Raw genomic sequence first — 14,654 nt, forward strand, 5'->3', positions numbered from 1 at the left:
CACAGCCTCAAAATACGGGGGAGCCAATTTAAAACCGAGTTGAGAAGGAATTTCTTCTCCCAGAGGTTGTGAATCTGTGGAATTCTCTGCCCAAGGAAGCAGTTGAGGCTAGCTCATTGAATGTATTCAAGTCACAGATAGATAGATTTTTAACCAATAAGGGAATTAAGGGTTACGGGGAGCGGGCGGGTAAGTGGAGCTGAGTCCACAGCCAGATCAGCCATGATCTTGTTGAATGGCGGAGCAGGCTCGAGGGGCTAGATGGCCTACTCCTGTTCCTAATTCTTATGTTCTTATGTAACCCTTCACCGTTCAAAAATCTGTCGATATCCACCTTAAATATATTCAATGACCCAGCCTCCACAGCTCCCTGAAGCAGAGATTTCCACAGATTTAAGACCCTTTGAGAGAAGAAATTCCTCCTCATCTCAGTTCTAAATGAGCGACCCCTTATTCTGAAACGATGCCCCCTAGTTCTCGATTCCCCCACGAGTGGAAACATCCTCTCTGCATCTACCTTATATGTTTCAATAAGATTACCTCTCATTCTTCTAAACTCCAATGAGTATAGGCTCAACCTGCTCAACCTTTCTTCATAAGTCAACCACTTCATCTCAGGAATCAACCTCGTGAACCTTCTCTGAACTGCCTCCATTGCAAGTATATCCCTCCTTAAGAACATGTCCAAGAGCTTTTTCTCCTGCAGATCAGTGGGGGTGCTGAGCTTCAGCCTGGTAGCAGTGGCAGTCTTGCAATGGAATGGAACATGATGCCATCCCTCATGATGACAACACATCTGGACCCATGTGACCCCCTGAACCAATTCCCACCCTGATGCTAGAAGCCAGCTGGCCTAGAATGCTTTGGCAGATGTTGAATGCTACAGTCTGCAGCTGGACTCTCAGGCTCCAGCTCCTAAATTTGTATAGGCATTTCTGTCACCCTGTAAAATCATAACTCTTTTTGGAACTTTTGTGTGCAGAGTTTTCCTGTAGCAGCTGGTGATCCTGCAATGTTAGTTGATCTAAATATCAATATTAGTCTTTGGGCTGGTGCAATTTATTTGACAGTGGAATGACTGGGAGATATGTTAGATATGATAATACAGGGGGCGGGGATTGTTCAGCTGAAGTACTCTTTAGTATGCTGCTGCCAAAGAGTTCTGGCTGTATGGGCTCTTTTTGGACCTCTTCCAATTCCTTGCCATTATGTAGTTCCTCAGTGTCCTCTCCCTCATCATGCTGAAGGAACGCCTTCAATGGTGGCTCCATGTGTTTGTCCACATTGCAAAGCAAAGTTATGCAGCATGCACTACAACTGTCCAAGAACTCGATGTTTCTCCAATTCTGGCCTCTTGTGCAACCCCGACTTCCGTCACCCAACCATTGGCGGTTGTGCCTTCAGCTGTCTAGGTTCCAAGCTCTGGAATTCTCATCTTAAATCTCTCCATCTCTCTTCCTTTACGATGCTCCTTAAAACCTACCTCTTTGACCAAGCTTTTGGTCTGCTGACCTAATGTCTACTTCTTTGGCTTATTGTCAATTTTCTTTGTCTAGTTATGCTCCTGTGAAACACCTTGGGACATTTTACTACTTTAAAGATGCTACATGAATGCAAGTTGTTGTTTATATAACCACAATCATATGGGACACTCTGTATGGGCTGTATTGTGGTGGAGTTCCGCAGATGAGTGTGGGTTCCTCAGGGCCAAGTGTGCACAGAAAAACCCTCGTCTGCAAGCTGCCAGCCTCTCACTTGCTGTGCAGGGCAAAGAGTGGGAGGATGGATAATTGCTGCAATATAAAAGCACTGTGGCAGCTGCCAGGAAAGCAGGCACAGACGTGCATGATGCGTTGCTGGTCATCATACACCAGTTGCATATTAATGAAGTAGAAGCCCTTGAGATTCATAAGGCAGTAGCATCATGTGAAGGAGTTCATAGGGCAATCATCATCATAGGCAGTCCCTCGAAATCAAGGACGACTTGCTTCCACTTCAAAAGTGAGTTCTCAGGTGACTGTACAGTCCAATGCGGGAATTACAGTCTCTGTCATAGGTGGGGCAGACAGTGGTTGAAGGAAAGAGTAGGTGGGGAGTCTGGTTTGCTGCGCGCTCCTTCCGCTGTCCGTGCTTGTTTTCTGCATGCTCTCGGCGATGAGACTCGAGGTGCTCAGCACCCTCCTGGATGTTCTTCCTCCACTTTGGGCGCTCTTGGGCCAAGGATTCCCAGGTGTCGGTGGGGATGTTGCACTTTATCAAGGAGACTTTGAGGGTGTCCTTGAAATGTTTCCTCTGCCCACCAGAGGCTCACTTGCGATGTAGGAGTTCCAAGTAGAGCGTTTGCTTAGGGAGTCTTGTGTCGGGCATGCGGATGATGTGGCCTGCCCAACGGAGCTGGTCGAGTGTGGTCAGTGCTTCGATGCTGGGGATGTTAGCCTGAGGGAGAACACTGACTTTGGTGCGTCTATCCTCCCAGTGGATTTGCAGGATCTTGCGGAGGCATCGCTGGTGGTACTTCTCCAGTGCTTTGAGGTGTCTACTGTATATAGTCCATGTCTCTGAGCCACATAAGAGGGCAGGTATCATTACTGCCCTGTAGAACATAAGCTTGGTGCCAGATTTGAGGTCCTGGTCTTCAAATACTCTCTTCCTCAGGCAACCAAAGGCTGAGCTGGCACACCGGAGGCGTCATCGATGTCTGCCCTTGCTGATGGAGTGGAAATAAACTAATGAACCAATGGGAACCTGTTCAACCTTCGTCGCCTCCAGGCTAGATCCAAGGTCATCCCATCCTCTGTCATCGAACTACAGTACACGGATGACGCATGCGTCTGTGCACATTCAGAGGCCGAACTCCAAGCCATCGTCAACATCTTCACTGAGGCGTATGAAAGCACGGGCCTTACAATAAACATCCGTAAGACAAAGGTCCTCCACCAACCTGACCCCGCCACACAGCACTGCCCCCTGGTCATCAAAATCCACGGCGCGGCCTTGAACAACGTGCACCATTTTCCAGACGTCAGGAGCCTACTATCAGCGAGGGCAGACATCGATGACGTGGTCCAACACCACAAGGCAATATGTGCGCAGTCACTGACGCCCTGGACATGGGAGAATCCTGAAACTGTACAATCCAGAGTCCTATCCTGCTGCTTCTGGATGTCCATAGAGAAAGTTATGAATGTGTTCTCTCTAGCAAAAAAGTAATCAGTCACCTGCTTAGTGCAAGCATGGACTGCAGACTGATTGATGTTGCTGATGTGTTCTTGTGGGAGGCTGGAAGGAGCCTGAGGCAAAACAGTTCAGGGCTGCAGTGGCCTAGGGCTAGAACCTCCACTTTTTTTGCCTGCTTAACGCCCACTTAACCGCTGAAATGACGTATAAATCCCAGATATCGCCCATTTTGGCACAAAATGGAAACTGAGGGCTTTTTTAGGAGACTTATCGCCGAGTGTTATTTTCCCCATGTGCTTAACGCAGAGAAAAAATATTACCGCCCGCCCACTTTTTTGGGGCGGAATCAGCAGAATGGGCGATTTCAACGGCCATATTATTGTCTAGCTTTATTTTCCTCACGGACTTAACGTCGAGATTCAATAATAACACCCGGCGACTGGTTTTTGTTATAAAGAGCATATTTACCTAAACTAGCGGTCATGGAGATCGCCCACCGTCAATTTCACCACTTCACAACACACATATCGCCCAGAATATCGCCCGCTTAAAAAACCGCCCACAAAAAGTGGAACTAACCAGGACTGATGCCAGCGGTGTGGCTGGCATTTGTTAAATCCCACTCTTATGTGAGGAGCTGATATCGGAAAGATTTGCCTGAAAGAGCACTGATGTGAGTGACAACGCTGACACACTGGTGTATGTGTGCAGCTCAGACATCAATGATGCCCATCATCTTGGAGCCAGTTAAAGTTTATGTTGATTGATGTTAAGTTGTATTCACGGTAAGGAATCATCAGTGTGTAACAGTCCAGCTATCTGAGACAATGCGCAACAAGGTTATGTTCAATAACAAAAGTTTAATACCAACATTGATCTGAAATCATAAGTAACACAGGCAATAACATCCAACCCCCACCCATATCCCACTTTTTCCACCATTGACATAAATCACATGGTCAACATGCCCAGCAACGCAGAATACAAAGGCAAAGCAGGAGCGTGGTCCCCAGCTCCAATACATTGCAACAAATTGCATACACTCAGATGGAGATATAACACAGTCATCACCTGCGCACATGCACCTCACTTTCCTTCCCCCCTCTCTTTCTTATCCTCACCTCTGTCCCTTCCCATCCTCACTCCACGGCACCTGGTTGGATGGGTACGGGAGGAGGGGGTGTTAAGGGGGCAACATTCTCTGATGCAGAAGCAGGAGCTTGGTTCTTGCTCGCATCTGTTGTTCGCAGTGATGGTGTGGAACCTAGGGGTGGAGTGCCGCGCTCTGGGACCACTGGGTGCCCTCTGCCACCAGTGTTCCTGGCTATCAGCTCCAGGGCCTCCTTCATCCCTTCCATGTTTTATCTTATTTGTTGGACAAAAACTCCGTGCCAACTATTTTCTTGGTGCTTAGTAGGCTTTTTGTTACTGGTGAATCTCCGTCATGCCTCCCACAACAGCCAGACAAGCACACACCACAGCTACACACGCTTTCAGTGCCTCTGAGCTCCCTCTCTCTTTGTCGCCTCTTCTGTGCATGCCATGATGACCCTTGACCTCCTGAATCGCGGGAATCGAGCATTGCCATGATGTTGCTAAGGACAGCCACACTTTACGGCAGAAGGTCAAAAAAATGTAACGCTACGGCCCATCTGATATCGCTCGTGGTAACGCCCATTTTCAAAAATGTAAACTAGGTGTTTTGAGAATGGGCGAGAAGTCGGCGATCTGAAAACCCTTTTTTACTGCCCACACCGGAAATAACGCCTATTTTTGGGCGATAAGCTCAATAGTGGAGATTCTAGCCCCTAGACTGCAAGAGGCAGTGCACTGCTAGCTCTGGCAGTTGGCTACAGATCTCTTGCATAATGTGATACAACTCTGTCACAATTGGTGAGAGGCGGGAGCGACCTATAAAAGGCCCAGCGGGAGATCGAGAGCCAGCGGCAGTTGGTGAGAGGCGGGAGCGGCCTATAAAAGGCCCAGCGGGAGATCGAGAGCCAGCAGCAGTTGGTGAAAGGCGGGAGCGGCCTATAAAAGGCCCAGCGGGAGATCGAGAGCCAGCGGCAGTTGGTGAGAGGCGGGAGCGGCCTATAAAAGGCCCAGCGGGAGATCGAGAGCCAGCGGCAGTTGGTGAGAGGCGGGAGCGGCCTATAAAAGGCCCAGCGGGAGATCGAGAGCCAGCGGCAGTTGGTGAGAGGCGGGAGCGGCCTATAAAAGGCGTACCGGTGCAGCTACAGCGGGAGAGAAAGCAAAATAGAAGTAGAAAGGAATCAAAAGGTGACGTCACAGCCAATGGGGTAAGTGATTGGCTGGTGATTGGTGAGTAGCTTTTCTTTTTATTTTTTATATCAGTAAGTAAACTGTAACATTGTTATTACCAATTTAAGGGTATCTAAGGGTTAAGGCATGGCAGGAAAGCTCGGTCACGTGATATGCTCCTCCTGTGCCATGTGGGAACTCAGGGACGCTTCCGGTGTCCCTGAGGACTACGTGTGTGAGAAGTGTATCCACCTCCAGCTCCTGACGTACTGCGTTGCGGAATTGGAACTGAGGGTGGATTCACTCTGGAGCATCCACGATGCTGAGAATGACATAAGTGGCACGTTTAGTGAGTTGGTCTTACCGCATGAGAAGGATCCACAGCCAACTAGGGAATGGAAGACCAGCAGGAAGAGTAGTACAAAGAAAGTAGTGCAAGGGTCCCACCTGGTCATCCCCCTGCAAAACAGATGCACTGCTTTGAGTGCTGTTGAGGGCGATGACTCATCAGGGGAGAGCAGCAGCAGCCAAGTTCATGGCACCGTGGCTGGCTCTGTTGTACAGGAGGGCATAAAAAAGAGTGGGAGAGTGATAGTGATAGGGGATTCAAGCATAAGAGGAATAGACAGGCGTTTCTGCGGCTGCAATCGAGACTCCAGGATGGTATGTTGCCTCCCTGGTGCAAGGGTCAAGGATGTCTCCGAGCGAGTGCAGGACATTCTAAAAAGGGAGGGAGAACAGCCAGTTGTCGTGGTGCACATTGGTACCAACGACATAGGTAAAAAAAGGGATAAGGTCCTACAAGACGAATTTAAGGAGCTAGGAGTTAAATTAAAAAGTAGGACCTCAAAAGTAATAATCTCGGGATTGCTACCAGTGCCACGTGCTAGTCAGAGTAAGAATCGCAGGATAGCACAGATGAATACGTGGCTTAAGCAGTGGTGCAGCAGGGAGGGATTCAAATTCGTGGGGCATTGGAACAGGTTCTGGGGGAGGTGGGACCAGTACAAACTGGACGATCTGCACTTGGGCAGGACCGGAACCAATGTCCTAGGGGGAGTGTTTGCCAGTGCTGTTGGTGAGGAGTTAAACTAATATAGCAGGGGGATGGGAACCAATACAGGGAGACAGAGGGAAATAAAAAGGAGACAAAAACAAAAAACAGAAAAGAGATGAGTAAAAGTGGAGGGCAGAGAAACCAAAGGCAAGAAACAAAAAGGGCCACTGAATATAAAAGGGCTGCAAGAGGGGTAAAAACTAAAAATCATGGTTTAAAAACGAGGATGAAAACACTCTACCTAAATGCACGCAGCATTCGAAATAAAGTAAATGAGTTGACGGCACAAATCATTACAAATGGGTATGATTTGGTGGCCATTACAGAAACATGGTTGCAAGGTGGCCAAGACTGGGAATTAAACATACAGGGGTATCTGACGATTCAGAAAGATAGGCAAGAAGGGAAAGGAGGTGGGGTAGCTCTGTTGATAAAGGATGAGATCAGGGCAGTTGTGAGGGATGATATTGGCTCCAATGAACAAAATGTTGAATCATTGTGGGTGGAGATTAGAGATAGTAAGGGGAAAAAGTCACTGGTCGGCGTAGTTTATAGGCCCCCAAATAATAACTTCATGGTGGGGCGGGCAATAATCAAGGGAATAATGGAGGCATGTGAAAAAGGAACGACAGTAGTCATGGGGGATTTTAACCTACATATCGACTGGTCAAATCAAATCGCAGGAGGTAGCCTGGAGGAGGAATTCATAGAATGCATACGGGACTGTTTCTTAGAACAGTATGTAACAGAGCCTACAAGGGAGCAAACCATCTTGGATCTGGTCCTGTGTAATGAGACAGGAAAAATAAACGATTTCCTCGTAAAAGATCCTCTCGGAATGAGTGATCACAATATGGTTGAATTTGTAATACAGATTGAGGATGAGGAAATTGTATTAGAAACGAAGGTACTATGCTTAAACAAAGGGGACTACAGTGGGATGAGGGCAGAGTTGGCTAAAATAGACTGGAAACAAGGACTAAACGGTGGCACAATTAAGGAACAGTGGAGGACTTTTAAGGAGCTCTTTCATAGTGCGCAAAAAAAATATATTCCAGTGAAAAAGAAGGGCGGCAAGAGAAGTGATAACCAGCCGTGGATAACCAAGGAAATAAAGGAGAGTATCAAATTAAAAACCAATGCGTATAAGGTGGCCAAGGTTAGTGGGAAACTAGAAGATTGGGAAAATTTTAAACGACAGCAAAGAATGACTAAAAAAGCAATAAAGAAAGGAAAGACAGATTACGAAAGTAAACTGGCGCAAAACATAAAAACAGATAGTAAAAGCTTTTACCGATATATAAAACGGAAGAGAGTGACTAAAGTAAATGTTGGTCCCTTAGAAGATGAGAAGGGAGATTTAATAATGGGAAATGTGGAAATGGCTGAGACCTTAAACAATTATTTTGCTTCCGTCTTCACAGTGGAAGACACAAAAACAATGCCAAAATTTGCAGGCCACAGGAATGTGGGAAGGGAGGACCTTGAGACAATCACTATCACTAGGGGAGTAGTGCTGGACAGGCTAATGGGACTGAAGGTAGACAAGTCTCCTGGTCCTGATGAAATACATCCCAGGGTATTAAAAGAGATGGCTGAAGTTATAGCAGATGCATTCGTTATAATCTACCAAAATTCTCTGGACTCTGGGGAGGTACCAGCGGATTGGAGAGCAGCTAATGTAACACCTCTGTTTAAAAAAGGGGGCAGGCAAAAGGCAGGTAACTATAGGCCGGTTAGTTTAACATCTGTAGTGGGGAAAATGCTTGAAACTATCATTAAGGAAGAAATAGCGGGACATCTGGATAGGAATAGTGCAATCAAGCAGACGCAGCATGGATTCATGAAAGGGAAATCATGTTTACCTAATTTACTGGAATTCTTTGAGGATATAACGAGCATGGTGGATAGAGGTGTACCGATGGATGTGGTGTATTTAGATTTCCAAAAGGCATTCGATAAGGTGCCACACAAAAGGTTACTACAGAAGATAAAGGTACGCGGAGTCAGAGGAAATGTATTAGCATGGATAGAGAATTGGCTGGCGAACAGAAAGCAGAGAGTCGGGATAAATGGGTCCTTTTCCGGTTGGAAATCAGTGGTTAGTGGTGTGCCACAGGGATCAGTGCTGGGACCACAACTGTTTACAATATACATAGATGACCTAGAAGAGGGGACAGAGTGTAGTGCAACAAAATTTGCAGATGATACTAAGATTAGTGGGAAAGCGGGTTGTGTAGCGGACTCAGAGAGACTGCAAGGAGATTTGGATAGGTTAAGCGAATGGGCTAAGGTTTGGCAGATGGAATACAATGTCGGAAAGTGTGAGGTCATCCACCTTGGGAAAAAAAACAGTAAAAGGGAATATTATTTGAATGGGGAGAAATTACAACATGCTGTGGTGCAAAGGGACCTGGGGGTCCTTGTGCATGAAACTCTTTTTGGAGTTTATCTGCAAAAACAAAAGACATTAAACCGTGCCACCCTACCTGGGTGACACACCAGACATTTACAAGGCCCTTTTCTTTTCCTTTTTTTTTGTGTTTTTCTTTTTTTTCTCTTTTTTTTTGGGCACTAAAATCACAATTTTTCCCCAGTGCCCCCTATAAAAGGGAAGGGGGACACTAAAAGCACCGGCAATTAAAACAAATTAAACTTTAAAACGTAAAATCAAATTAAAATTTGGTTGCCGGGCGTGATGATGCACTCCAGTCCCTCCGGTGCCCACCTCTCGCGGAAGGCCGCGAGCGTACCGGTGGACACCGCGTGCTCCATCTCCAAGGACACCTTGGACCGGATGTAAGAGCGGAAGAGAGGCAGGCAGTCAGGTTGAACGACCCCCTCGACCGCCCGCTGCCTGGACCGGCTGATGGCACCCTTGGCCGTGCCCAGGAACAGTCCTACGAGGAGGCCTTCGGACCTACCCGCTCCCCTCCGCACAGGGTGCCCAAAGATCAGGAGAGTGGGACTGAAGTGCAGCCAGAATTTCAGGAGCAGCCCCTTCAAATAATGGAACAGGGGCTGCAACCTCGTGCACTCAATAAAAACATGGAACACGGACTCCTCCAGACCGCAGAAATTGCAGGCGGCCTGGGAGTCCGTGAACTGGCTTAAAAATTTATTGCACGGCACTGCTCCGTGCACCACCCTCCAGGCCAAGTCCCCAATGAATAGTGGGAGGACCCCTGCGTAGAGTGCCCTCCATCGGGGACCCCCGCCTCCTCCGGACGGCAGGATGGTACGCCATGGCGTGTCCGGACGGCTGGCGAGGATGGCAAAGTTGAGAGTGTGCAGGAGCAGCCCGTACAGGAAACCCCTTCCTTGTGCATGAATCCCAAAAGGTTAGTTTGCAGGTGCAGCAGGTAATCAGGAAGGCAAATGGAATATTGGCCTTCATTGCGAAAGGGATGGAGTACAAAAGCAGGGAGGTCTTGCTGCAACTGTATAAGGTATTGGTAAGGCCGCACCTGGAGTATTGCGTGCAGTTTTGGTCACCTTACTTAAGGAAGGATATACTAGCTTTGGAAGGGGTACAGAGACGATTCATTAGGCTGATTCCAGAAATGAGGGGGTTATCTTATGATGATAGATTGAGTAGACTGGGTCTTTACTCCTTGGAGTTCAGAAGGATGAGGGGTGATCTTATAGAAACATTTAAAATCATGAAAGGGATAGACAAGATAGAGGCAGAGAGGTTGTTTCCATTGGTGGGGGAGACTAGAACTAGGGGGCACAGCCTCAAAATACGGAGGAGCCAATTTAAAACCGAGTTGAGAAGGAATTTCTTCTCCCAGAGGGTTGTGAATCTGTGGAATTCTCTGCCCAAGGAAACAGTTGAGGCTAGCTCATTGAATGTTTTCAAGTCAAAGATAGATAGATTTTTAACCAATAAGGAAATTAAGGGTTACGGGGAGAGGGCGGGTAAGTGGAGCTGAGTCCACGACCAGATCAGCCATGATCTTATTGAATGGCGTGGCAGGCTCGAAGGGCTAGATGGCCTACTCCTGTTCCTAATTCTTATGGTCTTATGTTCTTATGTACCCCATGCGAATTAAAGCTTCCTTCTGCACTGTAACTCTGAGAACTGCAGGTACGTGTCCTAGACCTGAAATTCTGTCGGAGCATATCTCTTTCTATTAGCTACACCTCTAGCCACAACTCTCGTTGCTCCATAATCCTGTTCCAGTTCCTCCTCTTCCCTGAGTGTGATCTTAGAAGGATTCCCATCAAGAAAGAAGTGCAATGCCAGAAGCCCCTTAACAGTTAGTAACCTAAAGCAACAAGCACCTACAAGCACTTTCAAATCACTAATAATAATAACAAAGTGCTCCCAGGTGACGACTATAATCCCAAGTGTTCCCATACTCCAACTTTGCACATTACATACCACACAGTTACTGCCAGGTTCAGCCCTCCCCAATCAATCCCTCTTATGCTGGACACCACAATGGAAAGAGACCAAGCAAAGAGAGAAAGTTAGCAAAAAGAATTAGATAGTGGGAAAGCAATTACAGGAAGAGAATAATTATTTTTGTCTGTAAGCAATACTTCAGTATATCAACTTTATTATAATACATTGTGCGTTATATGGTGGAATATCCCTGCCATTATAAAATAGTATATCCGGCAATTCACGAAGAAGAGTGCAACATGAGATCTGCTAGTATCTGTAATAATCAATATTACTAATATAAGACAGGATCAGGATCAGGAAGTCAAATGTTAGATTTCTGTTCAATAATTGCGTTGATTAACAACAGTAATCTATCAACAAGCAGACATTAGTATCGATAAGTCATAAGTGACAATCAGTGAGAGTCAGTGCAGAGTTGGGAGAAAAAGCTAGATGAAGTAAAGATGTCACTAATAAACACTTAACACTGTAATTTGATGTGTCAAAGTTCTAAAGTAAAAGATCCTGTATACATTAACAGGTTTGGTAAAATGCTTTCCTGACTAAGACTGTAGGCACATTACATTAATCCTAAAAGAACCTACCAGATTGTATTTAATCTATTCATATGTGGCTAATATGAGGACCAATTATAAGAATTAAATTACATTCATTGCCAGACCTGGATTTGTGTAAGCATTGAAACTGTATTTTCCTTCTTAGTCTCCTAATTAAGGAGAATCAGTTGAATTTTTCAAATGAATATAAGATAATTACAATATATCCTTGATAATTAAATTAACAGTTAATTACGTAATTAAATGGGCTTACATGTGTATTCTTCAGTATATCCATTCCAAACAACACTGCAAATTACTGTTAATTAAAATATATGAAGCATTTGGAAAACAAGGTACTATGCCTAAAATGCCAAATAAATTTTGCAGAGTTGGGAGAAAAAGCCAAATGAAGTAAAGATGTCACTAAACTTAATTATACATAATTACACCATACTGGCTGCCTGAAAATAGAGCACATCGTAAAATGTCTTGTGTCTGCTTTGTACCTCAAGTCTGATGTATGTTGAATATGTACATCGAGCCATTGGTCAATTTTCTTTTCACTGGCAATTGTCTATTTTCTACTTTAAGTATTTTCCAGTCATGTTACAAAAAACTTTCTCCCTAATTTAAATTTTTCCTTCAACCACATTCCACCAAAATATTGTTTTTTAGATACAGCCACTATGGGGCTTGATAGGGTGGACGTGGAGAAGATGTTTCCCCTTGTGGGGGAGTCCAAAACTAGGGACCATAAATATAAGATAGCCACTACTAAATGCAATAAGGAATTCAGGACAAACTTCTTTACCCAGAGAGTGGTTAGAATGTGGAAATAGTTACCACATAGAGTAGTTGAGGAGAAGAGCACAGATGCATGTGAGGGAAAGTTTGATAATCACACGAGGGAAAAAAGAATTGAAGGATATGCTTAGAATCATAGAAACATAGAAACATAGAAAATAGGTGCAGGAGTAGGCCATTCGGCCCTTCGAGCCTGCACCGCCATTCAATGAGTTCATGGCTGAACATGCAACCTCAGTACCCCATTCCTGCTTTCTCGCCATACCCCTTGATCCCCTAGTAGTAAGGACTATATCTAACTCCTTTTTGAATATATTTAGTGAATTGGCCTCAACAACTTTCTGTGGTAGAGAATTCCACAGGTTCACCACTCTCTGGGTGAAGAAGTTTCTCCTCATCTCAGTCCTAAATGGCTTACCCCTTATCCTTAGACTGTGACCCCTGGTTCTGGACTTCCCCAACATTGGGAACATTCTTCCTGCATCTAACCTGTCTAAACCCGTCAGAATTTTAAACGTTTCTATGAGATCCCCTCTCATTCTTCTGAACTCCAGTGAATACAAGCCCAGTTGATCCAGTCTTTCTTGATATGTCAGTCCCGCCATCCTGGGAATCAGTCTGGTGAACCTTCGCTGCACTCCCTCAATAGCAAGAATGTCCTTCCTCAAGTTAGGAGACCAAAACTGTACACAATACTCCAGGTGTGGCCTCACCAAGGCCCTGTACAACTGTAGCAACACCTCCCTGCCCCTGTACTCAAATCCCCTCGCTTTGAAGGCCAACATTCCATTTGCTTTCTTAACCGCCTGCTGTACCTGCATGCCAACCTTCAATGACTGATGTACCATGACATCCAGGTCTCGCTGCACCTCCCCTTTTCCTAATCTGTCACCATTCAGATAATAGTCTGTCTCTCTGTTTTTACCACCAAAGTGGATAACCTCACATTATACTTCATCTGCCATGCATTTGCCCACTCACCTAACCTGTCCAAGTCACTCTGCAGCCTCGTAGCATCCAAAGAGGAACGGCAGTAATCATGGGGGATTTTAACCTACATATCAATTGGTCAAATCAAATCGCATGGGGTAGCTGGAGGAGGAATTCATAGAATGCATACGGGATTGTTTCTTAGAACAGTATGTTACAGAACCTACAAGGGAGCAAGCTATCTTAGATCTGGTCCTGTGTAATGAGACAGGAATAATAAACGATCTCTTGGTGAAAGATCCTCTCGGAATGAGTGATCACAGTATGGTTGAATTTGTAATACAGATTTGAGGGTGAGGAAGTAGTGTCTCAAACGAGCGTACTATGCTTAAACAAAGGGGACTACAGTGGGATGAGGGCAGAGTTGGCTAAAGTAGACTGGAAACACAGACTAAACGGTGGCACAATTGAGGAACAGTGGAGGACTTTTAAAGAGCTCTTTCATAGTGCTCAACAAAAATATATTCCAGTGAAAAAGAAGGGCGGTAAGAAAAGGGATAACCAGCCGTGGATAACCAAGGAAATAAAGGAGAGTATCAAATTAAAAACCAATGCATATAAGGTGGCCAAGGTTAGTGGGAAACTAGAAGATTGGGAAAATTTTAAACGACAGCAAAGAATGAGTAAGAAAGCAATAAAGAAAGGAAAGATAGATTATGAAAGTAAACTTGCGCAAAACATAAAAACGGATAGTAAAAGCTTTTACCGATATATAAATCGGAAAAGAGTGACTAAAGTAAATGTTGGTCCCTTAGAAGATGAGAAGGGGGATTTAATAATGAGAAATGTGGAAATGGCTGCGACCTTAAACAATTATTTTGCTTCGGTCTTCACAATGGAAGACATAAAAACCATGCCAAAAATTGCAGGTCATGGGAATGTGGGAAGGGAGGACCTTGAAATAATCACTATCACTAGGGGGGTAGTGCTGGACAGGCTAATGGGACTCAAGGTAGACAAGTCCCTTGGTCCTGATGAAATACATCCCAGGGAATTAAAAGAGATGGTGGAAGTTATAGCAGATGCATTCGTTATAATCTACCAAAGTTCTCTGGACTCTGGGGAGATACCAGCGGTTTGGAAAGCAGCTAATGTAACGCCTCTGTTTAAAAAGGGGGGCAGACAAAAGGCAGGTAACTATAGGCCGGTTAGTTTAACATCTGTAGTGGGGAAAATGCTTGAAGCTATCATTAAGGAAGAAATAGCGGGACATCTAGATAGGAATAGTGCAATCAAGCAGACGCAACATGGATTCATGAAGGGGAAATCATGTTTAACTAATTTACTGGAATTCTTTAAGGATATAACGAGCATGGTGGATAGAGGTGTGCCGATGGATGTGGTGTATTTAGATTTCCAAAAGGCATTCGATAACGTGCCACACAAAAGGTGACTGCACAAGATAAAGGTA

General features: G+C 45.3%; 1 protein-coding gene across 1 annotated transcript in view; it reads right to left on the reverse strand.

The window, feature by feature from the left end:
• Nucleotides 1-14,654, reverse strand: part of cfap61 (cilia and flagella associated protein 61) — a 445,137-nt gene that overhangs the window by 174,016 nt on the left and 256,467 nt on the right. The window lies entirely within an intron of this gene.

Source organism: Pristiophorus japonicus, chromosome 9 (genome assembly GCF_044704955.1).
Source record: "Pristiophorus japonicus isolate sPriJap1 chromosome 9, sPriJap1.hap1, whole genome shotgun sequence".
NCBI lineage: Eukaryota > Metazoa > Chordata > Chondrichthyes > Pristiophoridae > Pristiophorus > Pristiophorus japonicus.